Below are 20,630 nucleotides of genomic sequence, written 5' to 3'. Positions count from 1 at the left end.
CCCACCTCACTGCACTATACACACACACACACTCTTACATACTCACGCAGACTGTCTGTCCTACACACGCTCTCTCTTATATACACACACCAATACATCATTCACACATACCCATGCACGCACCTTCTCACAACCTTAGGCCCCATCACATTCACATGTATACTTTACCAAGCTTGCACACATTCAAATACACAATCTTTCACGTGCACTTACACTCACACGCACACACTCACATTTACACTCTCTCTGTCTCTCTCTCTCTCACTCCCTTTCCTGCATGCGCTCACACATATACGTTTATGGGGTGAATTTGTATTTGCAGAATGATAGTCGCAGATACATTCTGTTTTGCTCAAAAAATGCAGAATCTTCAAGCTGTCAATGCAGGCAGTGAATCCATATACTAAGTTTCACTTTGGAAATAGAACCAGGCTGACTCAAGATTAGTCTGACTCACACCTTTAAGGCATTGTCTGAGCTGAGATGTCACCTTTTGTTATAAAACCTTAAATTATCTTGAGAATGTGACTTAAAAGAAGTTCTGGGATTTACATTTTCAAAAACTGAAACCAGCAAATCTAAAGACTTGATCTAAGTTTGTTCAATATAACATTGTATCACTGTAATCTTCTGTGTCTTATGGTCCTGCTTCACAACCACCTGATGAAGAAACAGCGCTTCGAAAGCTGGTGCCTTCAAATAAACCTGCTGGACAATAACCTGGTCTTGTGTGATTTTTAACTTTGTCCATCCCAGACCAACACCAGCAGCTCCAGATCATAGGTAATTAGATGTAATCTGAGGACATGAAAGGCAGCATATAAATCCATGTATTCTTGTGCCTTCACCTAAGCTCAGCTATTGGTCCTTGCATGTGTTATGGAAGGGACCAACTGGGGGGTTTTTAGGATGTTTGTATTTCCATATTATTTACTTAACTGAAAGTCTCCCTCAGAAATCGTGTTAACAGCAAACAACACTGAACTAGTCTGGGGAAGGTTGTGAGACAAAACAGGCAAATAAACTATTCATATTTTGAACCAGATTTATGGTTTCTTGAAAATCATAGATCAGTACAGAGCTGGAGAAGGCCATTTGGGCCTTTGTGACCTGAGTTATCTCCACAGGCCAACAACAGTAATCAGGCAAAGGACAGATTCCCTGCTCATTTCTCCACATCGTCCTGACTTTATCTCCCTCTTCAATTATTCATTTTCACTTTCATATTGCCTAATGCCATCATTCTCTTTTTCCCTCTTGCTCTATGTTCCTTTAATTTCTCTGCAATTATCCTTCAATAAGTTCCATGCCTTAAAATATGGGCAATCGACCTTTTGCCTTTTCTTGATGACAGTGCAAAATATCTTTCCACCTTTACCATTGTGATGATATGATAGCTTTAAGAGGTGTATTTGTCCTGGGATTTGTCTGGAGAGGTTTTGAGCCAGAGGTACAGAGCAGTCTGCTCAAAGCCAGGAAATAGCCGGTGAAGCTTTGGAAATTTTTTTATATATTGGAACAACAGAAGCAGCATGAATGGGGGGGTGGAGTCCGGCTCCCACAGAACCAGGGGTTTAGTTTAGTTTTCAGCAGTTGCTGGGTGTTTTGAAGCTGGTTGTCAATGTGCTACATCTCTCTCTCTCTCTCTCTCTTACAGCTGAGAGCTTGGGTTCTCTCTACAGCCAGAATCACATGAGACAATCTGTTTTTACTGAATTTGCCTTTTCAAAGGCTGTGTTTATGGGAATATGCTATGTTGGAACAAATTGGCGTTTAGTCGTTAAATAATCCATTAGTCTATTAAGTTTTCCAATAAAGTTAAAGTTAAACCAATTCTTCTGTTTTGTATTTTAACTGGGAGTAAGATTGAAGTGTGTTTTGCTTAAAGCCACATAGAGTAACCAATCGAATTACATCTGGAACGCAGCACGTTACACTTGCCTTTAAATAAGATAAAGGACAGGGTCTAGGCTATCTCCTCGATATATTTGAAAGGGGTTTAACCTGGTCCATAACAACTATCCTGATTTTAATGCTCTTATGTTCACTTCAACTGACACCACCCATCACACTTCACAATTATTCAGTCTTAGGATGTCCATTTCTCACAAGCTTCATCTTCAATTACAAATGATTTAGTCTTGAATATATCCCTTTTGTTTGCAGAATGTACTTTGATATTCTTGTGTTTATACTGATGAGAGCAAGATGGAACCTTCAGCAACATGTCACTCTTTCCAGCAACATTCGAGAAATTAAATTTACTTCTGGATGATCATCTTTTTAAAAAATACAAGCATTAGGTTCACTGATGTTCTTTAGGGAAGGAAATCTGCCTTTCCAACCCGATCTGTCTATAGATGTAACTGCAGACCTTTAGTAATAGGTTTGACTCTCACTGTCCCCTGAAATGTGCTTTGAAAGGCACTCAGTTCACAGGCAATTTAGAGATGAATAACTAATGTATTGCCAGCAAACTTCATGTCTCACGGAACAGGAAAGTAAACGCTGTGCTACCATCCTGTAACATTGTAGCAATTTAAATAAGGTATAATTAGAAATCTGGCATTTAATTCTCATCATTTGATATTTTTCATGGTTATAGTAATTTTCATTATTTTTACATGTTATTGTCTCATTCTTTCCACGGGTTGAAAAGCCTTTTTCCAAATAGATTTTTGGGACCATTCAGAAGAGCTCATTTGAGCTTAACTGAACGCCTATTTGCTAACGGGTTCAGTAGTTCTCTTGAGAACATTTTCACCTGGAGATAAAATGAGTCACTTTGCAAAGCAATGCTTCCTGAGTCAGTTGCACCGCTGTTTCCATATTTCCACTGTGGCGTTTGTGTATCTTACTGCACAGGAGGTGGTCGTAGAATTACCCAGTTAGGTTCACACTCCTACTCTGTCTAATAAACCTGCAAACGTTTCCTTTCCAAATACTTCGGGCCTCTCTAACACGCTTAATATTTACAGCAAGCAGAACGTCACTGAAAAAAATGCAAAAGAGCAATTAGAATAAATGTGCTGGCAAAGCGATTACATCATGGCCTCATCAGGGCAATTTACAAGAGTGAAAATTCTGTCAAACGATTCGAATAATGTACATTACTGGAATATAAGGTCCTCATTGGTTGACAAGTCAAGTCAAGGCTAAGGTGTTGCCATAGTGAAAACAACAAGAAACAACAGGCTCCCCAAGTTCTGGGGGTAATTAAAAATGAGTAGGTCTTGAATATATCCCTTTTGTTTGTAGAATGGACTTTGACATTCATGTGTTTGTACTGATGAGAGCAAGATGGAACCTTCAGCAACATGTCACTCTTTTCAGCAAGATTCAAGAAATTATACTTGTTTCCGGATGGTCATTGGTTCCTGCTGCAAGGGGTTTCTGGATTCTCATAGAAATGGGGAAATAGAGGGTTGGGGAGTAGATTTCCCCAGAGCTGTGATCACTGGTAATCTACAAGATCTACTGTGGGGTTGATGATAACAGGGAAATCCAAAAACGAAATCAGGTTTATCCTGACCAGCTGACAAGTGATGGGTTATGTATCTAAATCGATCATTATCTGAAGGTTTCAAATCTGGGACCAGTAAAACTGACACTCTATGTAAAGTTAAATCTTCAGATGAAGATTTCCTCTGACAATATAATGAATGAGCTCCCTCAGTTCTGTTTTTAGAGCAGGGGCTGGGGTTGGGGGTGATGGGAAGAAACTCAATGATTCTGAACACCAAAGGCAACAAATAAGGTTTTCTTTAGGTGACTCCAGATGACCCCAGTGTCTGTCAGATTGATTTCCGTGCCTTCACTTGATGACAATAGATTCATTCCCAGCCTCGGTTTCCACGGACTCTTTCAGAAAATTCCTGAGAACAGATTTTGCCATCAGTATTTCTTTTTCCATCACCTTTTGTCTTGGTTTCCTATTCCAGAGGGATCTCTCAGAATGCAGCAGAAATTAAACACCACAGATATGGTAAATCTGAAATAAAAACAGCAAGTACTGGAAAAACTCAGCAGAGACTGAAACAGAGTTAAGGTTTCGAGTCTAATACAATCTCTTCAGAACTGAAGAAGTCCTCCAGTTCTGAACAAAATTGATCCTTACTCCAGCTAATGTCCAAACGCATGTCTGAATCAACAGTGAAGAGCATTAGAAGTGCTGTTTGCTGTGTGCAATTGTGACAGACACCTGCAACATTGGGAGTAAGTGAGGACTGCAGATGCCAGAGATCAGAGTCGAGAGTGTGGTGCTGGAAAAGCACAGCAGGTCAGGCAGCAGGCTGTCATTCCTGATGAAGGGCTTATGCTCGAAACATCAATTAACCTGCAACATTGGGTGGCTTTCTGAGTGACAACTTCCTATCATGTCATTACAGCGCCTCCTGCAGGGGATCCAGGCTGTGTGTAATTGTGGCTCCTGAAACAATCAGACGGTAGAATACTCAACTTTCCATGGAAAATAGATTCCACGTCAAAAGGATTTTAAAAAGCGCAAGATCATGGGGAAGGTGTGGAACTAAAATACCTTTCAAAGAGCTGGCGAGGTATGGAGATCACAGTGGGTCAGGCAGCATCCATGGAAAGAAAGCAAGCTAACGTTTTGAGTCTAGATGATTCTTCATCAGAGGCATTTGGAGTCGAAATGTTAGCTTGCTTTCTCTTCATGGATGCTGCCTGACCTGCTGTGATCGCCAGTATTTTTTTTGTTCCCAGTGCAGGTTTCAGCATCTGCAGTAATTTGCTCCTAGATTGCAAGGCAAGATGGCCTGAAAAGGTCTTCTTTTGCAATGTCTGGTTTCATGTCTAACTGCTGGCAGAGAATGGAACCTAACAGGAGGGGGCAGTAAAGAGCCATACAGAAACATATTGGCACACTTGCAATCTAAAGTACTCCCAGCAACCTTTGCTCATGGAATCAATTATTTTTTGAGACAAACGTTACCACCGCTAGACTACACCTCACCTCTCAGAGTTTACAACACAGGTTTTACAGCAAACCTTTTGGTTCTGAGCGGTGCTGGTTGGCCGCTTGTGCGTTGGTGAGTTCTGGAGCAGGCACAGACCACAGGAGAAGATGAGCACAGGCCAGGGATCCCCTTTCAGCACATCTGCTCAGGATCACTGGTGCCAAGGCATTGAGTCTGCTCTCAGCCAGAGGCAGCCAGCTCTGCTGTTTCCCTACAATCCCTGGAAACGTTGCTCTGTTTTTGAGAATTGTTTCATAATTTCCAAGGATCCCCCTTGGGTGCATCACAGGAAAGAAAGACTTGGAGGTAAAGTGAAGGCAGGGCCTTGCATGTATTTAGCTGCTTAAAACAGGCCACAAGACTTGACAGACAAAACAGAGCCTTTTTCTTCACAAGTGTGGTAGCTGTTTCATAAACGAAATTCACGCACAGCAAGCTCCCACGCCCAGCAATTAGGTTTGATCTAGTGAGGTTGGCCAAGGGTTAAATATTGTCCGGGGCCGGGGAGAACTCCCCTGTTTTTCTGTGAAATACTGCCCTGGGATCTTTTACTTTAACCTGGGGTTTCCAGGTGGATGGACAGGCAATGGCCATCACCCAGAGGTCAGTGCCAGCAGGAAGAACAGACACAACAACCTACATTTATATAGCGACCTAAGGTGATGAAACACATAGGAACTGAAGTAGGCCATTCAGCTCATCAAGTCTGCTCTGCCATTCAATAAGAGCATGGCCGATCTGATAATCCTCAACTCTACTTTCCTGTCTTTTACCCCATAACCGTCGATAGGCCTCACTGATTAAAGATCGGTCTGCCTCAGCCTTGAATATAGTTAATGAACCAGCCCTTTGATGAAATAAAACTCCACAAGGAATATTCGAAATGGAATGCGACACTGAACCACATGAGGGGATAACTGGGTCAGATCACAAAATAAATATTGGCTGAAGAGGTAGATTTTGAGAAGAGTCCTAAATGAGGGAGATCAGACAGAGAGACCAAGAGGCTTCAAGAGGGAATTCCAGAAATTTGGACCCAGGCACCTGAACGTTTGGCCACCTGGGCTGGACTGATTCATACTGGGGAGGTAGCACATGGCAGAACTGTCAAGAGATTGTCAAGCTGAGAGCGGGAGGGTGAGGCCACAGAGAGATTTGGACGCACAGATCCAGGAGCTTGTAAGACCATAAGATGTAGGAGGGGGTTAAGGCCATTCAACCCATCGAGTCCACTCCGCCATTTAATCATGGCTGATGGGCATTTCAACTCCACTTACCCGCACTCTTTCTGTAACCCTTAATTCCCTGTGAGATCAAGAATTTATCAATCACTGCCTTGAAGACATTTAACCTCTCAGCCTCCACTGCGCTCCGTGGCAATGAATTCCACAGGCCGACCACTCTCTGGCTGAAGAAATGTCTCCTTATTTCCATTCTAAATTGGCCCTCTCTAATGCTAAGGCTATGCTTGTGGGTCCTAGTCTCCCCGCCTGACAGAAACAAGTTCCCAGCGTCCACCCTTTCTAAGCCATGCCTTATCTTGTAAGTTTCTATTAGATCTCCCCTCAACCTTCTAAACTCTAATGAATACAATCCCAGGATCCTCAGCCATTCATCGTAGGTTAGGCAAATGTTCACTGTTTGTTATGGGTGAATGTGTCTCAGTGTGAATCAGGTTACAGGCTGCAGGATGTGGCTCTGAGTTGAGTTTAAATGCTGTTTATCTTTTAATGGTAAAGTTTCGGAACAATTCGAGTGATAAAGGGAGCCTGAGACTGGGTGGATCTTGAAATACTCAAGTTCAACAGAAATGTCTGTGGAGGAGATTGACTGCTGACCTGCAGCCTGCTGCTTTTGATTAACACATGTTTGGACATGTGATTCAGTCAGAAGTCTCGGCTCTTTATCTCCTCAAGCAGATACGTAATGCAGTTTTTCTGAAAGAAGCAGCCAGTCCAGTCACTGAGTAGGGCACGATATGATGCCACAACCCGCCCATGTTGCACAGCCTCTGTTACTGCAGGCAATCAGTACAATGGAACATTTCAGTGTCAGGGAACAATTCGATGTCAGGCTTGGATGTACAATTGGCACTTTCTCTTCAGTCAAACGATTTCAGCTCCAACTGAAGCACAAAATCTAGGCTGGTACCTCTGTGTTCATACACAGTGAGTCTGTCAGTCATCTTAGTCTGAGAAGAGCAGGGTACCACTCACTAGGGTCTGTCTTAGTTATGGTAGAACAATCCTGCCACTAATTTTCTGGCTGGGACTGAAGGTGTAAGTATTTTTTACAATAATACAGGATCAACCTCCAGTCAAGATAAAGGAGACTTGGGGCTTAACAACATGCGATTTATAGCAATCAGATACAAGTTACATCAGATTATGTGGGCCCTTGTGTGCAGTGGTAGTGTCCCTACCCAAAACCAGGAGGACTGGGTTTAAGTCCCACTTGTCCGAGAGGTGTGTAACAACATCGCTTGTTAAAAATATTTGCAAAATCCACTGAACCAGTTCTGGAAATAAGATAAGGGCTACACTTCCTGTGACCCTCAAATCTGCCTTATCACCACACAAGCTGTCTGCCATCATTAGATTGGGTAGAACTTAATGGAGCCTCCAATATTAACCCTTTCAGTACCATTACCTTAATCCAACAGGGTTCTGGTTAATATCTATCGTGAGTCAATCTCGAAAACAGATGACCTGGTCATTTATTCTGTTGAATTAGGAGCGGGAGTAGGCAATTCAGCCCTTTGAGCCCAATCCACCAATTAACATGATCATGGCTGATCTTATCCTGGTCTCAACTCCATTTTCCTGCCTGCTCCCCATAGCCCTTTGTCCTGCTTTTTATCAGAATTCAAACTGACTGCTGCATTTCCCAACATAACAACAGCAAAGTATGTTATTGTATGACTGTAATGTTTGGGATGCCCTGATGTGGAAAAAGGTGCTATCCGAATGTGCAATACTTTCTTGACCTAGTTGAGCACTCTGGTGCAGTACGGAGAGAGTGCTGCACTGTTGGAGGACTGGGGCAACTTTCAAAAGTGACATGAAATGGGGGCAGACGTTACATGGGTGGGGTATCAGATGGCCGTCAACTCCCGTGACACACAAACGATAGTCAGAGCAGGGAGATGAAACACACTGATGATATTGTGGGTTTCTACCTGTTTCCAAAGATTACGTTGAGTATATGGTGCAAAAACAGACCATTCAGCCCAACCGTACCAAGTATTTATTTGTGCTCTACTTGACTATTTGCATTGACAACTGTCTAAAGGACTCTTGTGGTACAGTTGATAATGTCCTCACCTTTAAGCCAGGAGGCCTGAGTTCAAAATCCCAAACCCCACCTACTCCAGAGACGTGTCACAGCATTGCTGAACGGGTTAATTAAAACTACCCAGCAACTGTCTGGGTTAGCAAGTTCTACATTTTTATCTCTCTGGAGAAAACTGTCTGTGTGGAGTTTGCGCCTTTACCCTGTGTCGGAATTGATTTCCTCCCACAGTCCAAAGATATGCAGTTTAGGTGGATTGGCCATGCCAAATTTCCCATAGTGTTCAGGGATGTCCAGGTTAGATGGGTTAGTCATGGAAACATACAGAATAGTGTGTGGTGGGGGGGGGGGGGTCTAGGTTTGGGTGGGGTGTTGTTCAGAGGGTCAGTGCAGACTCAATTGGCCGAATGGCCTCTTTCTGCACTGGAGTGATTCAATGATTCTAGTAGTTCTTGCTGTATATCTTATATTGATAATCTCTAGTTATGAGGTTCCCCAGAGGAGCAAACTACCTATCTTTCCCCATGCTAAAAAGATCTTCACACAGAGAGTTTTTAAATAATCTAACTTCTGATCTTCTGTTAAAGCCATTACTTCAGTGAGAATGATGAGGGGATTTCCTGTTTGACTGCAGTCAAATTAAAGTTCTGCTCAGATAATGGACAACCCATACCTCCATCCAGCACAAGGTTCCATCATCATTCTGTCATTCTTGCAAGCGGAACTGTCTGAGAACAACAGTCCCTCCCTTCATGTCCCATTGCACATGAAAAGAGATGAAATGAGCTCCTCCTCCAGAGTGAGAGCTCACTCAGCCTCTAGTGTAACAACACAACAACATGGGAGCAGAAGAAGACCACTCAGCCCCTCTAGCCTGTTTCTCTGGATCATAGTTGATCTTCCATTCAGATTAATGTTCCACCCGATCCCCACTTTCCTCCATTGTCTCAACATTCAAAGAGCTAGCGTCAAAAATGTATCTGACGAAGCGTCCAGAATGATGTGGTGTTGAGAATTCTGACGATTCACAACCAAACCAGAAGGCATAAATTCAAGGTGACAGGAGAAAGATTTAAAAGCAAAGCGAGGAACAACCTTTTCACACAGAGTGGTTCATGTGTGGAATGAACTGCCAGAGGAAGTGGTAGAGACAGGTACAGTTGCAACATTTAAAAGACATTTGAACAGGTACGTGAGGGATATGGGCCAAATGAAGGCAAATGGAACTCGATTAATTTAGGAAACTCGGTCGGCATTGATAAGTTGGACCGAAGGGTCTGTTTCTGTGCTATATGACCCAGAGAAATTCCTCTTTCTCGCTATCCTAATTCTTTTCTAAGACTGTGTCTAAAATGCGAGATTGTTCAGTAACAGGGGAATAAGCTTTCAGCATCACTGACAAACTGCCTCTGAGTGTGTATACATTTCCACTTTTATTTTAAATTGTCTGTTCTATCACATCTCAATCTGAACACCATATATTTCTCAGAATGAAATCGATCTTGCAGAACACAATCAGCCACTCTGAGTGGTTAGTGTTTGTGTCCCACTTTGACTTCCTCCCAGCCTTCCTCATCTTCCAATTGGCTGAGTGATAGTGACCATGACAACAATCATCAACAATTTAAAACCCCATCTGGTTCCCAAATGTCCTTTAGGAAAGGATTTTTAAAACTTTATTGGCAGGTTGAGGCCATCTCTGGCTAGACCAGTATTTATTGCCTATTTTCTAATTCCAAGAGGGCAGTTAAGAGTCAACCACATTGCTGTGAGTCTGGAGTCACACGTAGGCCAGACCAGGTAAGGATGGCAGGTTTCCATCCTTGACAGATATTAATTACCCACATGGGTTTTTCTTGACAAACAACAGTAGCTACTTTGATTTCATTATTAAAAATCACACAACACCAGGTTATAGTCCAACAGGTTTAATTGGAAGCACACTAGGTGTGCTTCCAATTTCATCAGACTGTTAATTCTAGATTTTTTTATTCAAATTCCATCATCTGCCATGGCAGGATTCAAATCCAGGTTCCCAGAACCTTACCCAGGTCTCCAGATAAATAGTCTAGTGAACATACTACTAGACCATTGAATCCCCTAAATCTGCTTCCCTGTCCTGGCCTACACGTGACTTCAGGTCAACAACAATGTGGATAGCCCCTAACTCGCCTCTGAACTTGCTGAGAAAGCCACGCAGTTCAAGGGAAATGGGGGACGGGCAACAAATGTTGGTCTTACCCAGTGACACCCAGTGTAGTGACCGTAACCAGGTCAACCAGCTCATAGAATGTGAGCTCCTTGACTGGGCTTCTTAATCCAGTGCAATCACGGAGCCTTGGCTGACAGATAAAAAAAGGGTGATTGTCAGAGATACTATCACTCTGGTACCTGACTCTGCATGAGGCAGTACTATAGTCAGGAGAATCAATGTTTTGGGCATAAGCCCTTCATCACGAATGAGGCTTGTGGGTCGGGGTCCTGAGAGATAAATGGGAGGGGGGTGGGGTTGGGGAGGAGGTAGCTGGGAATGCAATATGTAGATGAAGGTGTAGGAGTAGGTGATAGGTTTAAGAGAAGGTGGAGTGGATAGATGGGAAAGGTGATGGACAGGTCAGGAGGCAGTGCCAAGTTGGTGGCTTAGGATTGGGATAATGTGAGGGGAGGGGAAAGGAAGAAACTGGTGAAATCCACATTGATCCCATGTGGTTACAGCGTCCCAAGGTGGAATGTGAGGCGTTCCTCCTCCAAGTGTCGGGTGGTAAAGGTTTGGTGATGGAGGAGGCCCAGGACCTGTATGTCCTTGGTGGAGTGGGAGGGGGAGTTGAAGTGTTCAGTCATGGGGCAGTGGGGTTGGTTGGTGTATGTGTCCCAGAAATGTTCTCCTAATGATCCACAAGTTGGTGTCCTGTCTCCCCAATGTAGAGGAGACCACATTGGGTGCAACAGCTAGAGTAGATGACATTGACGGAGGTACAGGTAAATTTTGGTTGGACGTGGAAGGATCCTTTGGGGCCTTGGATGGAGGTGAGAGGGGGAGGTGTGGGCGCAGGTTTTGCACTTCCTGCGGTGGCAGGGGAAGGTGCCGGGAATGGGGTGTGGGCTGGTGGGGGGAGTGGACCTGAGGAGGGAGTCACAGTGGGAATGGTCTCTCTGGAACGCTGATAGGGGTGGGGAGGGAAATATATCTCTAGTGGTGGGATTCATTTGTAGGTGGTGGAAATGGCGTAGGATGATGCGATGTATGTGGAGGTTGATGGGGTGGAAGGTGAGGACTGGCGGGTTCTGTCCCAGTTGCGTTGGGAGGGGTAGGGTTCAAGGGTGGTGTTGTGGGAAGTGGAGGAGACATGCTGGAGGGCATCATTGACCAGGTGGGAGGGGAAATTGCAATCATGGAAGAAGGAGGCCAACCGGGATTTTCTAAGGTGGAATTGGTCATCCTGGGAATAGATGCGGCAGAGGCAGATGAATTGGGAATAAAGGATGGCATTTTTACAGGGGGTAGAGTGGGACGAGGTGTAGTCTAGATAGCTGTGGGAGTCGGTGGGTTTGTAGTAGATGTCCATGGTTAGTTGATCGCTGGAGATGGAGATGGAGAGGTCCAGGAAGGGGAGGGAGTTGCCAAAATGGTCCAGGTGAATATAAAGTCAGGGTTAAAGGTGTTGGCGAAGTTGATGAAGTGTTCAATCTTCTCGTGGGAGCATGAGGTAGCGCCATTACAGTCATCGATGTATCAGAGGAACAGGTGGTGCCAGTGTAACTATGGAAGATGGACTGTTCCACATACCCGACAGAGTCAGGCATAGTTGGGACCCATGCGGGTGCCCATGGTTACCCCTTTGGTTTGGAAGAATTGGGAGGGTTGGAAGGAGAAGTTGTTAAGGGTGGGGACTAGTTCAGCCTGGCGGATGAGGGTGCCAGTGGAAGGGTTCTGGTTGGGTTGGTGTGAGAGGAAGAAATGGAGGGCTCGGAGACCTTTGCCATGGTGGATGGATGTGTACTGGGACTGGATGTCCAGGGAAACAAAAATCTTGGAGGAGGTGAACAGTGCAGGTGATGTCCCGAATGTCGGTGAGGAGTCCCTGGACTAAGGGGGACAGGGGGACTAAGGGTGTCAAGGTATGCAGAGATGAGTTCAGTGGGACAGGAGCAGGCTGAGACAATGGGTCAACTGGGGAAATCAGATTGGTGAATCTTGGATAGGAGGTAGACTCGGGCGGTGTGGGGCTCACGGACTATGAGGTTGGAGGCTGTGGTTGGGAGATCTCCAGAGGTGATGAGGCTGTGATGGTCTGGGACATGATGGTTGATGATGGAAGGTAAGGTTGTGGTCGAGAGGGCAGTCTGCGAGTTGATGCCTGGCTTCAATGGTGTAGAGGTCAGTGCACCACACTACTACTACGCACCCCCCAACCCCCCACCCCCAGTCTGCAGGTTTGATGGTGAGGTTGTGGTTTGAGTGGAGAGCTGCGCATTGTGAGGGTGAGACATTGGAGTGGTTAAGAGGGGTGGACAGGTTAAGGCGGTTGATGTCACGATGGCAGTTAGAAATGAAAAGATCAAGGGAGGGTAACAGGCTAGCACAGGGTGTCCAGGTGGATGGGGTGTGTTAAAGCTGAGAGAAGGGGTCCTCGGTGGGTGAGTGAGAGTCTTGATTGAAAAAGTGGGCACAAAGGTAGAGGCGATGGAAGAAATGTTCAATGTTACGCCACAAGGAGGCTGAACAGTTCATCAACTTTACCAAAACCTTTCACCCCAACCTCAAAGTCACCCAGACCATCTCGCACACCTCCCTCCCCTTCATGGACCTCTCCATTTCCATCTCTGGTGACCAATTAACCACAGACATCTACTACAAAACAACCAACTCCCTCAGCTACCTGGACTACACCTCCCCCCACCCTCCCTCCTGTAAAAACGCCATCCTTTATTCCCAATTCTTCCTCCTCTGCTGCAGCTGTTCCAAGGTTGACCAATTCCACCTTAGAAAATCCCAGATGGTATCCTTTTTCCAAGAGCGCATGGTCAACAATGCCCTCCAGTATGTCTCCTCCACTTCCCGCACCACTGCTCTTGAACTCTACTGCTCCCAACACAACAAGGACAGAACCCCCCTGATCCTCACCTTCCACCCCACCAACCGCCGCATACATCATATCGTCCTCCGCCACCCAGAAACGGACCCAACCACCAGAGATATATTTCCCTCCCCACTCCATCAATGTTCCAGAGAGGCCATTCCCGCCGTGGCTCCCTCATCAGGTCCACGTCCCCCTACCAGCCCACACCCCACACCCAGCACCTCACCTGCCACTGCAGGAAGTGCAAAATCTGTGCCCACACCTCCCCCCTCATCTCTGTCCAAGGCCCCCAAGAATACTTCCACATCCAACAGAAATTTACCTATACCACCACCAATGTCATCTACTGTATCCATTGCACCCGAAGTGGTCTCCTCTACATTGGGGAGACAGGATGCCAACTTGTGGATTGTTTCAGAGAACATCTCTGGGACACCTGCACCAACCAACCCCACTGCCCCGTGGATGAACACTTCAACTCTCCCTCCCACTCTGCCAAGGACATGCAGGTCCTGGGCCTCCTCCATCGCCAAACCCTTACCACCTGAAGGAAGAACATCTCATATTCCACCTTGGGACCCTCCGACCACACAGGATCAATGTGGATTTCACCAGTTTCCTCATTCCCCCTTCTCCCACATTATCCCAGTCCCAAGCCTCCAATCGGCACCGCCCTCCTGACCTGTCCTTCACCTTTCCTATCTATCCACTCCCCCACCCTCCTCTCAAACCCATCACCTACTCCCTCACCTTCATCTACTTATTGCAGTCCCAGCTACCTTCTCCCCAACCCCACCCCCCTCCCATTTAGCTTTCAGCTCCCCCGGCCCACAAGCCTCATTCGATGAAGGGCTTATGCCCAAATAATCGATTCTCCTGCTCCTCAGGTGCTGCCTGACCTGCTGTGCTTTTCTAGCACCACACTCTCAACTCAGATCTCCAGCATCTGCAGGCCTCACTTTCTCCTAGTACTATAGTCAGGGATAAGGGGTGATGTGGTGTTGGGATACTGGCCTGTGTGATATCCAACCCAGAGTAAACCCCATGGTATCTTCAGATCATTGTTCTTGAGATTGGGTCCAGGACAGACTGATGAAAGAGATGGCAAGGTCAAGAACTGTCTTCAGGCTTGGGCTTCTATCAACACAGTTTATTATGTGCTCAGACTAAATACTACAAAGTAATCAGGAGTATACCGGAATCTAACCTCAGTCCATCAACTCCACCCCCAATTCTAGTCTCTCTACTTTCTGTGCTTTTCCTCCTTCTTCCTTTCTGCTTAGCTCCACCCATACTCTACTATTTGTGCCCAGTGAGAAGCAGCTCTGTGACATCATTGCAAGGTTTCTTCAGGGTCCTAAAGTGCTTACACAGCATTTACAACTGGAAATATTGCTAATCACTGTTCTGATACCAATACAGGCTGGGTTACTGATACAGGCTGGGTTACCAATACGGGCTGGGTTACCGATATGGGCTGGGTTACCGATACGGACTGGGTTACTGATACGGGCTGGGTTACCGATACGGACTGGGTTACTGATACGGGCTGGGTTACCAATACGGACTGGGTTACCGATACGGGCTGGGTTACCGATATGGGCTGGGTTACCGATACGGACTGGGTTACTGATACGGGCTGGGTTACCGATATGGGCTGGGTTACCGATATGGGCTGGGTTACCGATACGGGCTGGTTTAGCGATATGGGCTGGGTTACCAATACGGACTGCGTTAACAGCACACTGAAGAAGGATGGGGCCTGGATCTTTCAGGTCTTGTCATTTTACCATAGACACTTCCAACTGCTGAACAGAATAAGATCAAAATTGGCAAAAAAGGGTCAGATTTGTAAGTTAAACGTTATAATAAGAACAGAAAATTTGGGTCGCTCCCAGCAGGTTATACAGTATCAGTGAAAAGTGAAAGAGTTACTGTTTAAGGTCAATGACTGTTCTTCACAATGTCAAATACTCCCAGTACTTTCTGCTTTTATTTTGTGTTTGCAGCATCTGCAGTATTTTGCTATTGTCAGAAGTTTTAAACTGTTGGCGAGGTTAAAATCTGTCTATCTGAGGTGTTACTGAGTCCTGCAGTGAGTCAGAGACTGGATACTACTGAAATATGAAAGATTATCTTAAATCAAAGACTGAGATAGATGGACCTTTGCTGAGTAGGAGATATGGGGTAAATATGGAGGCGCAAACAAACCAAGGTCTAACTGAAAGATAGGACAGGCTTCAGGGGTCAAATGGCCTCCTCCTGTTCCCATTTTCCAATCAAGGAGGAACAGGAAATATCACGTAAGCCAGTCACAAATCTATCCTGTCCGTAACAGAGAGGTCAAATGAACATATGAGAATAATTTCCCACCAGCATCTTCCTCTGTTCCCTCCCACTCACTGGTGACTGCGGGAGGCATGAGGTCAGACTGAAGGAACCTCTGGGCCAATTTCAGGAAATAAAAACTCTGCAAAACTTCTTGCTAACTTCAAAAACCAATCGAGTGAGACTCTAGGGGGTCGTGATTGAACCCTAATGGAGCACGCAGCAAACAATTACTGCTCGACAAAGTGCCTTTGAGCAGGAGCTTGGAGCTCAGTGATTGATGTCCCTTGGATCATTCCTCACTGACAGTGCCTGGGATTATTCGTGGCTCAGCTGTGATTACTTGCCGCAGCCTTAAACACTTTCTGTACTTTGGCGTACTCTCTGCATCGAGGGAATTCTTTGTGTAAAAGCAGGCAACAAACAGCTCCACCCCTTTGGGAAGAGGAAAAACCATTTGGAATTGTCATGCAGGGCTGCTCAGAGTCATATCCCAGCTTTGTAGTTGACTGGCCTAATATAACCTGATAGAGGTTGCTAAAATTGCAAAGTTATTGTTAGGGTGGTTACAAAGAAATGTTTCCATTTGGTGAAGGGGAATTCAATCCATGGACTCCCAGACTGCCCCTGATAAATCCAATGGGTCATTTTAGGAGAACTCTCTTTGACTCAAGAGTGCGAGGATGTTGATAGAGTCGGAGGAGGCCAGTGAACGCCATCATGAGGCAGTTTGACTGAATGATCTATTTCATTGTTGACAATTCGTTGTCATGATTTTATTGTAAAGTTGGGAGGTGGTTTCATTTTCTATCTGCAAGTTTTTGATCCTGAAGCCAGCAGCCAGCTCTGTGCTACTTGGGGCTCGGCGTTAGCTGGTTTGTGATGATGATGATGTGAATAGTGAGGGGTGGCAGAAATTGCAGAGGCCCTGGCTGATATTTTTGTATCATCGTTAGCCACGGGTGAGGTCCCAGAAGACTGGAGGGTAACAAATGTTGTGCCCTTATTCAAGAAGGACTGAAAAGAAAAGCCTGGTAACTAAAGACCAGTAGATCTAACATCTGTGGTAGGTAAGTTACTTGAAAAGATTCTGAGAGATAAGATACACATGCATTTGGACAGACAGGGTTTGATTAGGATTGGCAGCATGGCTTTATGAGTGGGAAATCACAAATTTGTTAGATTTTTTGATGAAGTGACCAGGAAGGTCGATGAGGCCAGGGCAGTAGACACGGTCTATATGTATTTCAGTAAGGCCTTAGATAAGGTTTCACATGGTAGGCTCCTCTGGAGGTTAGGTCACATGGAATCCAGGGGGAACTGGCAAAGTGAATACACAATTGACTTGATGATAGGAAGCAGAGGGTGATAGTGGAAGGTTGCTTGTCTGACTGGAGGCCTGTAACTAGTGGAGTTTCTCAGGGTTAGTGCTGGGCCCATTACTGTTTGTTATGATTAGATTACATTACAGTGTGGAAACAGGCCCTTCGGCCCAACAAGTCCACACTGACCCACCGAAGCGCAACCCACCCGTACCCCTACATTTACCCCTTCACCTAACACTACGGGCAATTTAGCATGGCCAATTCACTTGACCTGCACATCTTTGGACTGTGGGAGGAAACCGGAACACCCGGAGGAAACCCACGCAGACACGGGGAGAATGTGCAAACTCCACACAGTCAGTCACCTGAGGCGGGAATCTATATCAATTATTTGGATGAGCGCGTACAAGGCGTGATTAGTAAGTTTGCTGATGACACTAAAATACCCATGGGGGTATATTACTCACACACTAACACAGACCCTCTCTCATACGCACACACATAGACCCCCCACACTCACATCAACGCACGCACCCTCTCACAGACTTATACCCCATCACACTGACACACACTTTACTAAGCTTATACACACACATACACATACACTCTCACATACACTCACACCCACATGCACACACTCACATAGAGTCATAGAGATGTACAGCATGGAAACAGACCGTTTGGTCCAAGCCGTCCATGCCGACCAGATATCCCAACCCAATCTAGTCCCACCTGCCAGCGCCTGGCCCATATCCCTCCAAACCCTTCCCATTCATATACCCATCCAAATGTCTCTTAAATGTTGCAATTGTACCACATCCTCTGGCAGCTCATTCCATACATGTACCACCCTCTGCGTGAAAAAGTTGCCCCTTAGGTCTCTTTTATATCTTTCCCCTCTAACCCTAAACCCTCTACGTCTGGACTCCCCAACCCCAGGGAAAAGACTTTGCCTATTTCTCCTATCTATGCCCCTCATAATTTTATAAACCTCTATAAGGTCACCCCTCAGCCTCCGACGCTCCAGGGAAAACAGCCTCCTGTTCAGCCTCTCCCTGTAGCTCAGATCCTCCAACCCTGGCAACATCCTTGTAAATCTTTTCTGAACACTTTCAAGTTTCACAACATCTTTCCGATAGGACGGAGACATACACACACTCACACTGTCTCTCCTGCACGCACACATATATAAGTTTTTGGGGTGAATCTGCATTTGCAGACTTATATTTTATATAATTAGAACCAGTCTGACTCAAAATGAGGACACAGACAGACTTTAACCTCACACCTTTGGTGCAATGTCTGAGCTGAGATGACACATTTTGTTAGAAAACCTGAGGCTATCTTGAGAATTTGACTTAAAAGGATTCTGGGATTTACATATTAACGAACCAAGACTAACAAAACCATTCTAAAAGATGAAAGACTTAATCTAAGTTTGTTTAATATATTTCAGCCGAACGACACTGTAACCTTTTGCTATAAATTCTGTGTCTTACGGTCCTGCTCCACAACCACCTGATGAAGGAGCAGCGTTCTGAAAGCTAGTGATTCCAAATAAACTTGTTGGACTTTAACCTGGTGTTGTGTGATTTTTAACTTTGACACTAAAATCGGCAATATCGCGAACAGTGAGGAAGGTTATCAGAAATTGCAGCAGGACTTTGATCAGCTGGGGAAGTGGGCCGAGAAATGGCAAATGGAGTTTAATATAGATAAGTGTGAGGTCTTGCATTTTGTAAAGTCAAATCAAGGTAGGAATTTCATGGTGAATGGTAGGGCCTTAAGGAGTGTAGTAAAACAGAGGGACCTTGGAGTTCAGGTGCACACTTCTCTGAAAGTGGAGTCCCAGGTAGACAGGGCAGTGAAGAAGGCTTTTGGCACACTGGCCTTCATCAGTCAGGGCACTGAGTATAGAAGTTGGGAAATTATGTTGCAGTTATACAGGACATTGGTGAGGCTGCACTTGGAGCATTGTGTTCAGTTTTGGTCACCTTGTTATAGAAAGGATGTTATTAAACTGGAAAGGGTGCAGTATAAATTTACAAGGATATTGCCTGGACTCAATGGTCTGAGTTACAGGGAGAGGTTGGACAAGCTGGACTTTTTTCTTTTGGGGTAGGAACCTGAAGGGAGACTTATAGAGGAGTATAGGATCATGAGAGGCAGGGATAGGGTGAATGGACTCCGTCTTTTTCCCAGGGTTGGGGAATCGAGGACTAGAGGGCATCAGTTTGAGGTTAGAGGGGAAAGAATAAAAGGGAAGCTGAGGGGAAACGTTTTTACAGAGAGGTTGGTACGCATATGGAATGAGCTGCCAGCGGAAGTGGTTAAGGCGGGTACATTAACAACATTTAAAAGGCATTTGGACAAATAGATGGAAAGGAAGGATTTAGAAGGATTTGGGCCAAATGCAGGGAAATGGGGTTACCGTGGGCAGACAGTTTGGTCAGCGTGGACCAGTTTGGGCCAAAGGACCTGTCTCCGTGCTGTAGGGCTCTATGACTCTATGTGCAGTTAGGTAGACTTGCCACAGGAAATGCAGTGTTACAGGAATGGGGTATGGGGATGGGTGGGATGCGTTTTAGAGGGTTGCTGTAGACTCAATGGACCAAATGCCCTGCTTCCACACTATAGGCATTTCATTTGAAAAACTTCCATTTCCATAGTGCCTGTCACATCAGAGCATCTCAAAGCACTTTACAGCCAACAAAGTATATTGTTGAAAGGAATTTGATTTTACTGTTGTAATACAAGAGATGCAGCAGCCAGCTGTGTACAGCAAGATCCCACAAGCAGGAATGAGTTAGATGACCAGAAAATGATATTCGTTTTGGGATAAGTATTGATCATGACAGAAGAGACAACGATTCCAATTCTTAGGAAGTTAAGATTAACGCAACATTAACCTCCATCCTGGATTTTGCAATCACAGTAAAATGGGGTGATCCTGCGAAGGTTAGCTGGAGTCTGCAGCTGGTTTGACCATATGGTGAGGTGAGGACTGAGAGACACAGACTTCCACCTCATAACAAAAGAATATTAAAAGCTGAAGGGGGAGGGAGCCAAAGGACACCATTGGAGAGAGAACAATAATCATGAATGCAGTAAGTTCACTAGTATTTTGTTTCTTTGTCAGACACGATTTAGTTCAATTTCAACAAAGTGCACTTTCTGTGTATGCCTTAATTAATGGTGAAAGGAAACCCTTTTTTATGGCTAAGGCAGAAGGTAGTGTTTGGGTTTAATGAAGAGGCGAGGGAACTACTCGATGGCTTTCTCAAGCCATCCTTTCACTCTCAGTTGAAACTGAAACACACCTTCAATTTCACAAAACAGCAATTAACCAATTCCCTGTCACCCATTCAGCACTGGGCAAGGCCAGCTTTCTGCTTTATTCAAAGTCCTTCAGTTGTGACGTAAATAAGAAAGGTTAGGATTTAAATAGGAAAGCAGCTGGGCAGTTGAGACTGCGATGCACAATATACTCCCATCACACAGAAGGCCATATTTAAGGAAGATCGCATAGCTTTAGCACTTCGCCTGTCATTAGAGTTGCCAACTCTGATTAATTATATTACTGGAGGTTTCATCACATGATGTGTCCTCCCACTCTGGCCTTTAAT

The sequence above is a fragment of the Chiloscyllium punctatum genome, chromosome 48 (genome assembly GCF_047496795.1).
Source record: "Chiloscyllium punctatum isolate Juve2018m chromosome 48, sChiPun1.3, whole genome shotgun sequence".
Lineage (NCBI taxonomy): Eukaryota > Metazoa > Chordata > Chondrichthyes > Orectolobiformes > Hemiscylliidae > Chiloscyllium > Chiloscyllium punctatum.
Note: the sequence above shows the minus strand (reverse complement) of the source record.